At 36.3% G+C, this 12,145-nt stretch overlaps 1 protein-coding gene across 3 annotated transcripts in view; it reads left to right on the plus strand.

The window, feature by feature from the left end:
• LOC127873695 (pneumococcal serine-rich repeat protein-like) overlaps positions 1-12,145 on the plus strand; it is a 48,136-nt gene that overhangs the window by 15,824 nt on the left and 20,167 nt on the right. Inside the window, exon 1 of one of the 3 annotated variants that reach the window (XM_052417634.1) lies at positions 7,264-7,698. The exons of the other annotated variants lie outside the window; for them this stretch is intronic. The gene's annotated coding sequence lies outside the window, so the exon portion shown is untranslated. Of the gene's footprint in view, positions 1-7,263; positions 7,699-12,145 lie in introns of those variants that run through there. 3 annotated transcript variants of the gene reach the window in all.

Below are 12,145 nucleotides of genomic sequence, written 5' to 3' on the forward strand. Positions count from 1 at the left end.
TTTCTATCATGGTGTGTCTTGTGCCTTGTCTCTGGTGAGCTGTTGTTATCAGTCTATTTCTAGCATGGTGTGTCTTGTGCCTTGTCTCTGGTGAGCTGTTGTTATCAGTCTATTTCTAGCATGGTGTGTCTTGTGCCTTGTCTCTTGTCAGCTGTTGTTATCAGTCTATTTCTAGCATGGTGTGTCTTGTGCCTTATCTCTGGTCAGCTGTTGTTATCAGTCTTTTTCTAGCATGGTGTGTCTTGTGCCTTGTCTCTGGTCAGCTGTTGTTATCAGTCTATTTCTAGCATGGTGTGTCTTGTGCCTTATCTCTGGTCAGCTGTTGTTATCAGTCTATTTCTAGCATGGTGTGTCTTGTGCCTTGTCTCTGGTCAGCTGTTGTTATCAGTCTATTTCTAGCATGGTGTGTCTTGTGCTTTATCTCTGGTCAGCTGTTGTTATCAGTCTATTTCTAGCATGGTGTGTCTTGTGCCTTGTCTCTGGTGAGCTGTTGTTATCAGTCTATTTCTAGCATGGTGTGTCTTGTGCCTTGTCTCTGGTGAGCTGTTGTTATCAGTCTATTTCTAGCATGGTGTGTCTTGTGCCTTGTCTCTGGTGAGCTGTTGTTATCAGTCTATTTCTAGCATGGTGTGTCTTGTGCCTTGTCTCTGGTGAGCTGTTGTTATCAGTCTATTTCTAGCATGGTGTGTCTTGTGCCTTATCTCTGGTCAGCTGTTGTTATCAGTCTATTTCTAGCATGGTGTGTCTTGTGCCTTGTCTCTGGTCAGCTGTTGTTATCAGTCTATTTCTAGCATGGTGTGTCTTGTGCCTTATCTGTGGTCAGCTGTTGTTATCAGTCTATTTCTAGCATGGTGTGTCTTGTGCCTTATCTCTGGTCAGCTGTTGTTCTCAGTCTATTTCTAGCATGGTGTGTCTTGTGCCTTGTCTCTGGTCAGCTGTTGTTCTCAGTCTATTTCTAGCATGGTGTGTCTTGTGCCTTATCTCTGGTCAGCTGTTGTTATCAGTCTATTTCTAGCATGGTGTGTCTTGTGCCTTGTCTCTGGTCAGCTGTTGTTATCAGTCTATTTCTAGCATGGTGTGTCTTGTGCCTTGCCTCTTGTCAGCTGTTGTTATCAGTCTATTTCTAGCATGGTGTGTCTTGTGCCTTATCTCTGGTCAGCTGTTGTTATCAGTCTATTTCTAGCATGGTGTGTCTTGTGCCTTGTCTCTGGTGAGCTGTTGTTATCAGTCTATTTCTAGCATGGTGTGTCTTGTGCCTTATCTCTGGTCAGCTGTTGTTATCAGTCTATTTCTAGCATGGTGTGTCTTGTGCCTTGTCTCTGGTCAACTTAAGCTTGATACTAATCTGGAGACCACAATTTTCATCCAATTTTGATAAAACTTTGTCAAAATAACCTTATAACCCCTCCAGAAGCTACGTTTATGACTCAATCTTGATGAAACTTGATCAGAATTTGTATCTACCGGTATACATTACAATAAATATTCTGAGTTTGAGTTTGGGTCATCTTCATCCAAAAACTGGGATACCAGGTCTACTCTTGAAAAAATATTTTTTACCGCTCTAGAGGCCACATATATGACCCAATCTTGCAGAAACTTAGTCAGAATGTTAATCTTGACAATATCTATTCCAAGTTTAAATCAGTTTCATGTGAGTCCACAAGCTAGGTCATCAGGTAATACCTTAGATATTATTTTGTCACCCTTCTAGGTGCGACATTTATTAATCAATCTTCACAAACGTTGGTCAGAATGTTTATCTTGACAATATCTAGACCAAGTTTGTATCTGTTTAGTGCTCCCAAAAACTAGGTCACCAGGTAAAAAACCTTCTTCCCCTAGACGCCACTTTTTTTTCAATCTGGATAAAACTTAGTCAAAATCTTTGTCTTGAGGAAATCAATACCATGTTAGATGGGTCGGAATGTGTTTGAAACTCGGTCACAAGGTATAATCTTTGAAAATTTGTATTCCTTTTCAGGAAAGCGATTCATGGCCATCACAGCCTACTTGTATATTTGCAACTACCATTCTACATTCAACCTTCATACGAATTTTTAAGTAGATTTTTTTTTAATGGCAGCAAAATAAAAAAAATCTTTGAGTAGCACTCTTCAGTTCTTTTAAAATCCCTTTCTTTTTCATGTTTGTACCTATGCCTATAAAAAAGACTTTAAAGATGCACTATTATATGTAATTGTGAGTGATTTAACAGGTGTGTGAATCAATGGTTACTTAAGTGGGTTAATTACAACTGCATTAAACAAAAAAGAGGGGACTTAGCATTTTATGCAATTTAAAAAAAAAGTGGTTTTTCATTAAATTTATCTGGAAATCAATTTTATGAAACACTATGAAATATTTACAGCAAATGTACTTTAAGTGTTCATACAGTTGATAATGATTGTTTATTCCAATTATTATCTTCATATGCTTAGCAAAATTCATATGTGATGTGTTAATAAAGATTCATTGTTTAAATTTAGGGGTTTCAGACTGCCTTAATAAATGCCCCAAAAGGGCAGTAGTGTCAGTATTATGTGAATATTGATGAATGAAAAATACACAAAAATGTGAGACTTTTCAAAAAGGTTAAGCATAAAAATTGGGAGGGGTTAGTAATATATTTTAAATTGCTGGTCATAACAAGGAGGCCCCTCTTCTTTACAGTTTTAATTGTGTCTTGTTCTTTCTGCTTAAACTAGATTTTCGGTAAAAAAGGTACTTCCTTTAAACGAAAAATACCATTAAAACGAAAAGTGTCGTCCCTGATTAGCCTGTGTGGACTGCACAGGCTAATCTGGGACAACACTTTACCCAAATGCATTTTGCCCAATTTTCACAGAAAAAGGCTCAATTTATCAAAATCCATAGATTAATATGGCTTATACATTAAAATATTTATAATGATTTATGATAACAATTGTAAGCAATCACATTACTAACCTATGCAATTGTATAGTATGTTTTTGCCTTAACATGTTTTTAAGTATTTAATTATTGCTGATTGTTGGTTGAACATCTGTTTTAAGTTTTTGTATAAGGCCACGACTTTTATATTTCTTGGTTTACAAAACCGCCGACCCTAATTTTTGGAAAATGGGAAAAAAAATAAAATCGGAAAATCGTCTTTTTTTTATATATTTTATTCCCGACCGCACTGAAAAACGAGCGAAACGAGAAAAAAAACCGATCCGGTTTGAGTACGGTTGCGAATAAAATCAAGTAAGTACAATCAACGATTGGTTCACATATATTACAGAGATCGGGATATTTTTCAATGTGACACAGTATGTACCAGTCCTTTTATGGGCACTTCTCAAAATTTATTTAATTACAGACAATAGGAAAATCAGCGTCAGTAAAATGTCGACCGCATCAAAATTTATTTCCGAGTCTGTGACGCAACTATATTGTTTAACATGTTTATTATATTAAACATACCCGATATTATAGTAGATAAAAAGTATTACCTTGCAATTTGATAATTAGTATAAATAATCCAATAAAACACTGCCATTATTTACGATATATGTGTTTAGGAATTTTGTAAACACGTCCGCCATAGTTTATAGGAACTGTACAGAAAGTTTGGAAATCGGAACAAATCGGTATATCTCGGAAAATCATTGATAAATGTATTTGTCGTTTTAATGCTTAGGGCCGAGTAATTTCGGCAAATCGGAACTCAACTTGCGTATTAAAAATACTAGCTCAATTAGCCGTTAAACTCCGCCTCCGTTCTCTGCAAAAGATTCGAAGGCGGAGCTATGCACGTGCTATTATTAAATTGGAGGATTGCAATTGAGAAACAAACGCACGATTGGTTCGGCATGTTGATTGCTAGACAAAGGAAGCCAATTTTGTCGGCGCGAAATTTGTCGCTTTATTGCTTCAGACAGCAAGCGGCTTTCCTTTGATGACGTCAAACTGTCAATTCACACAGACTGCACATTTTCGGAAGACTTCAACTGGCTCCTTGTTTACAATTCCAGTAAAAACACTTGCTAACATTAAACTTTGGATTAAATTATCAAAATAAAGCAAAAGCCAAGTTGACAAATATGATTGTATTAATTCGCGTCAGTTTAATAAAGACGTGTTGCGTTGTAAATCAACGAGTTTTCATGACAACAACAACTTTAACAAACATTACCGCGACGACGCGGGGATCGATCTACCTCGATTTTTTTCATGGACGATGTCATAAGTCCAATAAGAGCAAACACATACTTTGTGTATGAGTAGTTTATCTTATATAAGATTTATGCAACGGGCATCGCATTGCGTAATGGTGCGCATCGAATTACGGAAATGAAGCGCAGTTTTTCGTTTTAATGGGAGAAGAACGCATGTCATTTAATGGAGTGTTTAAAATTGCCTGATGTTACAAAAGGTGCTTTTAGGTGACTCATTTCATTTGAAGATATAGATGTGTTTCATTGCATAATTAGATTTTTCGTCTCTGTGTTAAGGTTATAAAAGATATGATGTCTTTGTTCTGATGTTATTAGTATTAACTTATTTTTCCAATGTTTTTTTTTTTTTTTTTTTTTCGACCGCCCGATGGACCATTTTCAAAATTATTTTTGTAAACCAATAAAAAAAAAAGTCGTGGCCTAATGCATGTTGAATGTAATTGCCTATGTTTTGAATTATGTAAGATTCACATTGGTAGCCTAGAGCCAATTGTATAAATATGGATAACTCTTATCCAGCAGATAACTTTTGGTTATCTTATATTTTAGGATATCTTATTTGGTTAGCAATTGTATAAAAAAAATAGTTACCCGATCAGGTGCACGTTTTGGCTACCGTAAGTTTTGGATTAGATTTAGCCAAGGTTGTTGACTTCGGTTATCTTTTGGATTGGCTAAAGTTATCCATATTTATACAATTGGCTTTTTAATTTAGGGGAACAGAATTGGATGTGCATTGACATTCTATTGTGTTAAAAATCCAGGCCAATATTTTGATGAAATTGTACAAGACAATTGTAGATTGGCAGTCTTCAAGTTTATGCTAACTCTTATGCCAAATGCCTGGGGCAGATCAATTTAAAGTTGCGAAAGTATATATTTTTAATTGATACAGCAGGAAAAGGAGCTGATTTCATTTTGTTCAACTTTAAGACTACATAAAAGGATTATTCTGGCCATTGCTCCCAAAAACGTTAGGGTGATGACTGCTTTATTGGGGTTTAATTCTAGAGGAATAATCAAATCTAGCCTGGTTAAAGCAAGCAAATGTTGTTGAGAATTGAACTTATTTACACATGGGATTCTGTATTATTAGTGAGCATCTAGTTTTTACATGCAAAGTGCCGATACTCCATAATTTTTACCAGATACTGAACTTGGTCCTATGCTATGGAAATTCCAGATTGTCATATTCATGGATCTAAAATGTCATTTGCACTTTTAATACATGAAAACAGAACATTCCTGCATTCTTTCACATTATGTGACATTATAGCACATTGAAGGTCATGTGTGGGTATTTAATGTTAACAGTGTAGGGTTACAATCAATCTGGAGTGGTATGGGCATAACCAATCATGAGCATGATATTAGTGCTTTCTGACTTGTCTGTATATGTCTGTATACCATTATGTCTCAAATGTAAGATTAACTGTAACTATATATTGATAAACTTAAAAACACACACAACCTAAATCAGATAAAAATGTTGTCAGCGTTTTTTTTCCCCAAAGGGGAAAGGTAGCTGTACCCCTACAATTGGGAATTTTTCGAGTCGTGAAATCTTCAAATTGGGAAAAAAACGAGTCGCGAAATCAATGAATTGGGAAAAATTTGAGTCGCAAAATTGATGAATTGGGAACCTTTAAAATGCATGTAATCTATCATTAGGGGCTATATTCTGCATCACAAAGCATTTTAAACTCTAGGTTGTGACAGAAAAACTACAGTACGGTGATGATATTTTGACTATCGTTTCATGTCATGTGAAAATTGTGTTATTGCCACTTCAGTTAGAATGTGCCCGTCAATTGGAAAAAAATATCTTCCAGTGATAGGCATAAGCACTGAGGTTGCATAAAAGATAATATTAATAATTTTGTTTTAGCCCTTAAAGGGATCTTTTCACGCTTTGGTAAATTGACAAAATTGAAAAAAGTTGTTTCAGATTCGCACATTTTCGTTTTAGTTATGATATTTGTGAGGAAACAGTAATACTGAACATTTACCATGGTCTAATATAGCCATTATATGCATCTTTTGACGATTTTAAAACCTAAAAATTATAAAGCGTTGCAACGCGAAACGATTGAATAATTTGGAGAGTTCTGTTTTTGTCGTTAAATTTTGTGAAACTACGAAGATTGCTTATATAACGTATAAAATACGTCAAGTTTGTGTACTCGGCGGAATAGCTCAGTAGGCTAAAGCGTTTTTACTTCAGGACTCTGGCAGGACTCCAGGGGTCACTGGTTCGAAACCTGCTCCGGGCAATGTTCTTTTCCTTTTTTTAATCTTATTCTTGATTTTTTACTGGAGCTTTTACGTTCCAATGTTTACATTTATCAATATAAAGCATTTAATGAATAAGTTAAAAAATGCCAAAATCTGTGAAAAGGCCCCTTTAAAAGTCTTACAAGCCCTGCAATGTTTCATGTGAGTTAAATTAAAAACTTAAAAACTAAACAAAAACAACAACAATGGATCTTGTACTGGTTTGACATCTTTTAACAATAGACAGTGAGAATAGTCACACGTAACCAAAATGAGTTTTTAGAGTGGAATGCTTTAACAATAATTTTCAAAGGTAAGTCTTATATTTTGTTTTGATTTTTTTTCAAATCATCAAATAAGATATTAAGATCATCTGCCATTAAATGCTTATGTATATGTTGTAAATAACTATAGGATTTTACACCCATGTCTCATCATTTTTAATTTTATGTTAAACTTTTATTTGTTTATATCCGTATCCGAATAGTTACTGTCCGGATTTGACACTTAAAAAACTATACATAGAAGTAATATGCGCATTTAACTCAATACAGTTACGTTTTTTTTTAATGTCAACGAAAAATTAGTGTTGAGAAAGTTTATTGATGTAAGGAAGACTGGTCTTAGCGATGGAATTCTTTCACGGGAAATATCGATCACTCGTCGCGGTTATGTAATCCATTCACATTTTACACAGCGGTTAGAGTTGCGCCCCATTTGAAAAGTTTTGTTTACTTTCTACGCAACAATGTCCGGCGAAAATTAATGGCCGAAAATGAAAGGCTCGACAATATCAAAAGATATTTCCAGCGAAAATAAAAGGCACTGGCTATTGGGAACTGCACCTAAAATCGTTCGGAAAGGTAGATATCGAGATTGGGAAAGGTCCGGTGCTAAAATTGGGAAGCCTCCGGTAGGCTTTGGGAAAGGTACCGTTCCCCGGCTGTAGTTAAAGAAGGAAAAAAAACGCTGGCTGTATATTATGAATTTGCATTATGGATTAAAGCTCACTTTCTGCCACACTGTCTCAACAATTTTCATAATCAATTATGGCATGCAATTATTATATGAAGCCTATTAACAACAGTGTTCAAGTGAATAATTAGTAAGAATTGGTTTAAAACAGGCAAATGGTAAGAAATACTGTTAAAATAAGGATGATTTAAGGCAGAAAATGGTAGCAGTTGGAGGATAGACTGATATAAGAGCTGAACAATCTTAGGTAATTATTCTGATTTTTGAATATTTATAGCCATAGTTGAATCCTTTTCTAGTCGTATAAATGCAAGTGTAAAGTCAGTATTTATAGTTAGTCAGCCACTAGTAGTGATTTTGCCAGTCACTATTATGACATGACTCACATAACAACTCTAGTGTTGTTTTTGTGTTAACTATTATTCAGGATAATAAAATAAAGCTCAGTAATAATTATTTTTATTAGCGAGGCTGTTTTCGGAGAAAACCCGAGGTATTGTCAGAGCCTGCTCCTCGTCCACCGTCCGACGTCTGCCGTCCCCCGGCGTCGTGATAAAACCTTTACATTGGCTCTAAAATCAAAGTGCTTCCACCTACAACTTAAAATCAAAGTGCTTCCACCTACAACTTTGAAACTTCATATGTAGATGCACCTTGATGAATTCTACACGCCACACCCATTTTGGGTCACTAGGTCAAAGGTCAAGGTCACTGTGACCTCGAAAAAAAATAATAAAAAAATTCTAACAAGCTTTCGCAGCCGAGCGTGGCACCTGTTATGCGGTGCTCTTGTTTTTTTAAGATTGGTTAAAAGAAAATCAGAACAGTTAATCAGTATAATATACAACATTCATACTTTCTTTGGTAACTGATACTTTGTAGTCTAGTCCAGAATTCGCGCAATGCAAATTGTAAATCAAATCACTGCAATACAAACAATTGGTTTGTTTTGATAAATTCTTAGAGTGTTATTATGCCCCTCTTCGAAGGAGTATATTGTTTTGCTGCCTGTCTGTCTGTAGATGTCAGTAGACCAGTAATGTCAGAAATGTAGGTAGACCAGTTTGTTTCCGATCAATAACTTGTCAATGAATTGACCAATTGGCTTGAAACATCACATGTGCATTGGCCTTTGACAGTAGATGACCCCTATTGAAATTGGGGTCACTAGGTCAAAGGTCAAGGTCACTATCACACTAAGTGTTAAAATCATTTCCAATCAATAACTTGTCAACAATTTGACGGATTTGCTTGATACTTCACATGTGCATATGCCTTACACAGTAGATGACCCCTATTGAAATTGGGGTCACTAGGTCAAAGATCAAGGTCACTATCACACTAAGTGTGAAAAATGTTTCCGATCAGTAACTCGTCAACGAATTGACCAATTGACTTGATACTTAACAATTGCAACGGCCTTGGACTGTAGATGACCTTTAAAGAAATTGGGGTCACTAGGTCAAAGGTCAAGGTCACTATCACACTAAGTGTGAAAAAAGTTTCTGATCAATAACTCGTAAACCAATTGACTGATTGGCTTAATACTTCATGTGTTTATTGGCCTTTGACTGTAGATGACCTTAAAAGAAATTGGGGTCACTAGGTCAAAGGTCAAGGTCACTATCACAATAAGTGTGAAAAAAGTTTCGGATAAATAACTCATTAACGAATTGACTGATTGGCTTGATACTTCACATGCCCATTGGCCTTGGACAGTAGATGACCCACTATTGAAATTTGGGTCACTAGTACAAAGCCCTGTTTGAAGGGGCATATGTCTCGGACCGCGGAACACTTCTCTTTTCTTTCAATTTTATATATGTGTGTTTTTTTATTTGTAGGTATACTTGAGTAGAAATTGGGTGATTAACACATTTTTAACCAGGTTTTCCGAAGGAAAAAACTGGTTATTAGATTGGCGAATGCTGGCGGGCTGGCGGAATAAGCTTGTCCGGGCCATAACTATGTCGTTCATTGTCAGATTTTAAAATCATTTGGCACATTTGTTCACCATCATTGGACGGTGTGTCGCGCGAAATAATTACGTCGATATCTTCAAGGTCAAGGTCACACTTTGAGTTCAAAGGTCAAAAATGGCCATAAATGAGCTTGTCCGAGCCATAACTATGTCGTTCATCGTCAGATTTTAAAATCATTTGGCACATTTGTTCACCATTATTGGACGGTGTGTCGCGCGAAATAATTACGTCGATATCTCCAAGGTCAAGGTCACACTTTGAGTTCAAAGGTCAAAAATGGCCATAAATGAGCTTGTCCTGGCCATAACTATGTCATTCATTGTGAGATTTTAAAATCATTTGGCACATTTGTTCACCATCATGGGACGGTGTGTCCCACGAAAGAATCACGTCAATATCTCCAATGTCAAGGTCGCCACGACTAAAAATAGATTTAAAAAAAAAAAAAAACTTACAAAGGGGGTTAATTTTTTTTGGTCATTTCAAAAGTTCAGTTTGAGTTTTCTCCCTTTATCAGATTTTTTTTTCACAATGAAAACCTGGTTTTGTGACAATTTTGTCCCTTGTTCCATTAAGAATTGAAGGTTATACAGAAGACATTTATTGTCCTCCTCATTTATATTTTTTGCCATCCCCTTTTATTATTGTATTTCTTAGTTTTTAAGTAGTCTGACTGAAGGGCCTAAAAAAAGCCAAGAAATTTAAGAACACAATAATACAAGGTAATGTATTAAGAGCAGTTAAATCCAAGGAAAATAATTGAAATGGATATAAAATCTCAGTACTGAAAGAATTATTCACCAGAAATCATATAATAAACAATATAAGCAATATGTAGGATGGGTTGTACTCGTTATCGTTATCGTTAATTTGTTGTATGCTGTATGCTTTATGCTAAATGTCAATTGTTAAGGGAGAAGACATTTTCTCAGAAAACTGATTATTGGAGTTGGTCATGTGAGGAGATGCTGTAGAGAAAATATTCATGCAAGCTATGTGGGTTTTGTTTGAGCTGTTACATTTAATGGATTTTTAAAACAGTGGGTAGGTGATGAATGTATTGGTGAGAATATTTGCGTTGTAGTTACAACTTAATGTAGTTGACTGAATATGTTCTTGTTGTTTTATTTGCATTGAGTATACAAAATTACTGTTACAGTGGGACATGTATTTGTTTAGGTTGCTGTCGTGATTTTTTATGCCCCCTTTCGAAGAAGAGGGGGTATATTGTTTTCACATGTCGGTCGGTCGGTCCTTCTGTCCGTCGGTCCGTCCACCGAATGATTTCCAGATGATAACTCGAGAACGCTTACGCCTAGGATCATGAAACTTCATAGGTACATACATGTAGATCATGACTGGCAAATGACCCCTATTGATTTTGAGGTCACTAGGTCAAAGGTCAAGGTCACAATGACTCGTTCTTTGATGCAATTTAGGACCACATTTGCAGATTATATTATGTACTGGTGTCGTGGGGTCTCCGTCCGTCCACCAGATGGTTTCCGAATGATAACTCAAGAACGCTTATGCCTAGGATCATGAAACTTCATAGGTACATTGATCATGACTGGCAGATGACCCCTTTTGATTTTGAGGTCACTAGGTCAAAGGTCAAGGTCACAGTGACTCGTTCTTGGATGCAGTTTAGAACCACATTTGCAGATTATATTATGTACTGGTGTAGTGTGGTCTATCTACCAGGGCTAGTGCTGTCCCTAATTTTTTTTGAGCCAACCAGTTTTTATGCCCCCCTTCGAAGATGAGGGGGTATATTGTTTTGCTCATGTCAGTCGGTCAGTCCGACCGTCCGTACGTCCGTCGGTCTGTCCACCAGATGGTTTCTGGATGATAACTTAAGAACGCTTAGGCCTAGGATCATGAAACTTCATAGGTACATTGATCATGACTGGCAAATGACCCTTATTGATTTTCAGGTCACTAGGTCAAAGGTCAAGGTCACAGTGACTCGAAACAGTAAAATGGTTTCCGGATGATAACTCAAGAATGCTTACGCCTAGGATCATTAAACTTCATAGGTACATTGATCATGACTGGCAGATGACCCCTATTGATTTTCAGGTCACTAGGTTAAAGGTCAAGGTCACAGTGATTCATTAATTGTGTTTGTCCAAAACTTTAACCTTGGTTAAAGTTTTGCAATATCTAAAATGGTTTCCGGATGATAACTCAAGAATGCTTGCGCTGGGATCATGAAACTTCATAGTTACATTGATCATGACTGGCAGATGACCCCTATTGATTTTCAGGTCACTATGTCAAAGGTCAAGGTCACAGTGACTCGAAACCGTAAAATGATTTCCTGATGATAACTCAAGAATAATAAGGATTAGGATCATGAAACTTCATAGGTACATTGATCATGACTGGCAGATGACCCCTATTGATTTTCAGGTCACTAGGTCAAAGGTCAATGTCACAGTGACAAAAAACGTATTCACACAATGGCTGCCACTACAACTAACAGCCCATATGGGGGGCATGCATGTTTTACAAACAGCCCTTGTTTTATAAAGACTTCTCTAAGAAAAGTCTGTGTAAGTGCACATGTTTGTATATTATCTTTTAATTTTGTCAAGGCAAGTTTTTGCTTGTTGATATAAATCTCCTTTTATAGCAAACTTAGTGGGAAAAGTGAATGATTATTGAAATTAAGCCAAGGCATAATTTTACCCCCATTACCATTTGTAA

The sequence above is a fragment of the Dreissena polymorpha genome, chromosome 3 (assembly GCF_020536995.1).
Source record: "Dreissena polymorpha isolate Duluth1 chromosome 3, UMN_Dpol_1.0, whole genome shotgun sequence".
In the NCBI taxonomy this organism is placed as follows: domain Eukaryota; kingdom Metazoa; phylum Mollusca; class Bivalvia; order Myida; family Dreissenidae; genus Dreissena; species Dreissena polymorpha.